Here is a 3,674-nt window from a genome sequence, read left to right on the forward strand (position 1 = left end):
TCCCTTCTTACTTCTTTCCCTCTCTCTTCCTTCCACTCCCCATACCCTTCCAGCAACCCACATTGGACTGTGAACAAGAGAAATAAGCTTTTATTATGTTAAACTACTGGAATCGCAGGGTTTATTTATTACAGAAGCTGGAATTATTTAACCTATCTAACATACAATGGAATAGACCTATGGGGGGTTTATTTACCTGAAATGTCCTTCTTCTTGAGAACATTTCCCCTTCTTCAAAAATGGAAGTGCGTCTTTATAATGAAGAATTAACTTAACCCTGGCCAGGTGCAATATGGCTCATGCCTATAATCCCAGCACTTTGGGAGACTAAGGCAGGTGGATCACTTGAGGTCAGGAGTTCGAGACCAGCTTGGCAAACATGGAGAACCCCGTCTTTACTGAAAATACAAACAAATTTGCTGGCGTGGTGGCACACCCCTATAATCCCAGCTACTTGGGAGGCTGAGGCAGGAGAATAATTTGAACCAAGGAGGCAGAGGTTGCAGCGACCCAGGATCACACCACTGCACTCCAGCCTGGGCGACAGAGCGAGACTCTAGCACAAAACCACCCAAAGAGAGGCCTGGCCTTTGCCCTCGGCTAGAGGGGAGGTGACCTCCAGGCCCCCGAAATGTCCTTTGTGATAGGAGTGTCTGTTTGCTTGGCGTTCTGGCTAGTGGGCAGTCTAACAATGGGATTTAGGCTCTGGGTCATGCTATTTCAGTTCTAACCTCTGGAGGAACTGGAGGCTAAAGGTACTGACGTGACTCTGGGAGAGGAGTATACTCAAGGGCAGCCACAAAAGCAGTGTGTGATCGAGCCCCAGTAAAAACTCTGCAGACCTCACACTCAGGCTCCGGTGAACTTCCTTGGTTGGTAATGCATGTGTGTATTGTCACACATCGTGACCAGGAGGAGATAACACTGTCCATGACTCCACAGGCAGAAGATGACCAAAATACTACACATGAACCTCTCCTGGACTCTGCCCTATGTGTCTCTTCCTTTGCCTGATTTTAATTTCCATCCTTTCTCCATAATAAACAGTAACTGGGAGTATAACAGTTTTCAGTGACTTCTGTGAGTCTTTCTAGAGAATTGTCAAACCTGGGGTGTTTTGAGGAAACCCCTGAACTTGCAGCTGGTGTCAGAAGTAGGGGTAATCTTGTGGGGACTGTTCCCTCCAACCTCCCAGTTTGGCTAACCCTGAGTACAGCCCTATAGTTAGATTTACACTATGTGAACTGTCTGCCTTGGCTGTGGCTAATTGGACTAGATAATGGGTAAACACTCAAGACAAATCAATAGGCCGGGCGCGGTGGCTCACGCCTGTAATCCCAGCACTTTGGGAGGCCGAGGCAGGTGGATCAGGAGGTCAGGAGATCGAGACTATCCTGGCTAACACAGTGAAACTCAGTCTCTACTAAAAATACAAAAACAAAAAAAAAATTAGCTGGGCATAGTGGCCGGTGCCTGTAGTCCCAGCTACTTGGGAGGCTGAGGCCGGAGAATTGCTTGAAAGCAGGAGGCAGAGGTTGCAGTGAGCAGGGATCGCGCCACTGCACTCCAACCTGGGCAACAAGAGTGAAACTCTGTCTCCAAAAAAAATAAAAATAAAGGAGCACAGAGAGGCAGAGGAAGCTATAAAAATAGAAGGAAAGTGAACAAATGGGAGACCACATGGTTCCAGAGAGACACAGAGATGGCATGGACTAAGTGGCTGTCATGATTCTTGATACCTTTCTAGATTCTGGTTCCAGTTCCTCCTGAGTCCTGACTACTTCCTATCCCTGTATCTTTATAATAAATTACCTCCTAGGAATGTCTCTCCTGCTTGCAGTGAAAAAAGCCAGCTGGGCACTATGGGTCAAGACCTGCCTAGACAACAGAGTGAGACCTTGACTCTACAAAAAATTAAACAATTAGGCAAGCGTGGTGGTGCACACCTGTAGTCTCATCTACTGAGGAGGCTGAGGTGGGAGTATTGATTGCAGCCCAGCAGATGGAGGCGGTAGTGAGCTACGAACGCAGCCCTGCACTCCAGCCTGGGCAAGAGTGAGATCCTGTCTCAAAAAAAAAAAAACAAAAAAATGAAAGAAAATAGCCTGAATTAAGATTATATATAAATTTTTTGAGACAGAGTCTCACTCTATTGCCTAGGCTGGAGTAAGGTGGCACAATCTTGGCTCACTGCAATCTCTGCCTCCTGGACTCAAGCAATCCTCCTGCCTCAGCCACCTGAGAAGCTGGGATTACAGGTGCCCGCCACCATGCCCAGCTAATTTTTGTATTTTTAGTAGAGATGAGGTTTCACCATGTTGGCCAGGCTGGTCTCGAACTCCTGACCTCAAGTGATCCACCTGCCTTGGCCTCCCAAAGTACTGGGATTATAGGCATGAGTCAACACACCCAGTCAAGACGCTACATATTTTCAAAGTGCTTTGCATATAATATGAGGCAATAAAGTATACAGGGGAAAAGTGCCAAATCTGTGCTCTAGACCTGCTCAGCCACTTTCATGTTCTTAAGCCTTTGACACCTCTCTGGGCCTCAGTTTTTTTTTTTTTTTTTTTTTTTCTTTCCTTTTCTTTCTTTTTTTGAAACGGATCTCACTCTGTTGCCCAGGCTGGCATGCAGTGGCACAATCATAGCTCACTACAGCTTCGAACTCCTGGGCTCAAGGAATCATCATCACATCTCAGCCTCCTGAGTAGCTGGGACTACAGGTGGGTGCCACCACGCTGGTTGGGACTTAGTTTCATTATCTGTAAAATGCAGGGTGGTCCTAGATGGTATCTAAAGGCAGTTACACTTCTAATTTTCTTTAATTAAATTTCGTGTGATTCTCACTCTAACCACATGAAGTCAGCAGAACAAATATTATCTCTCTTTCACAGATCTGCTAATCGAGTCCTCAGAGATAAGTCTGAACCCAAGGGGAATGAGACCTAAAAGCATCTCATGGGCTAAGGATGGAGCAGTGGAGCAGTGTAGAAGAATGTGGAGCTTTAAACATTCATTCTTTCTGAAAAATAAAGGGAAACTCAAATGAGAGATCCCACCTTGCAAAAAATATATCTTTATCTAAACCTACTATACACACAATGACTTCAGCACTATTTTTATCAGACAAAATCATACCAGTGTGAGCCAAGAAGTCGTAAAAGGAATAATAAATCATACATAGGCAGTTGCAGCCAGAATTATCCTAATCTAGGGATAATTCTGTCCAATAAAGTTAAAGGATTGCCTCGAAGTTCCAGAACATGTTAGCAGTAGAGCTAGACAGAAACCCAGCCTTCTATCCCCAGGACTGGGCACCCTACCATGTTAAAAGGCTGCAGGGGTAAGGCCACAGTTGAGGACATCTCAATTTTCCCTTGGTAGCCATTCGTGACCGATGCAAAGCCCTAGAGTCATTGTAAGCTTTGCCACACAACTCTGCCATATAATACATTTTTTGCAAAGGCAAGCCACCTCTTTGAAGTTCTTTCTTCTTCCCTCTCTCCCTCCCTCCTTTTTCTCTTTCTTTTCTTTCTTTCTTTCCTTCTTTCTCTTTCTTTCTTTCACGCACTTTCTCTCTTTCTTTCTTCTTCCTTTTTTTTTTTTTTTGTTTTTTTTTTTGTTTTTTGAGACGGAGTCTCGCTCTATTGCCCAGGTTGGAGTGTAGTGGT

Source organism: Piliocolobus tephrosceles, chromosome 11 (genome assembly GCF_002776525.5).
Source record: "Piliocolobus tephrosceles isolate RC106 chromosome 11, ASM277652v3, whole genome shotgun sequence".
Classification (NCBI taxonomy): Eukaryota; Metazoa; Chordata; class Mammalia; order Primates; family Cercopithecidae; genus Piliocolobus; species Piliocolobus tephrosceles.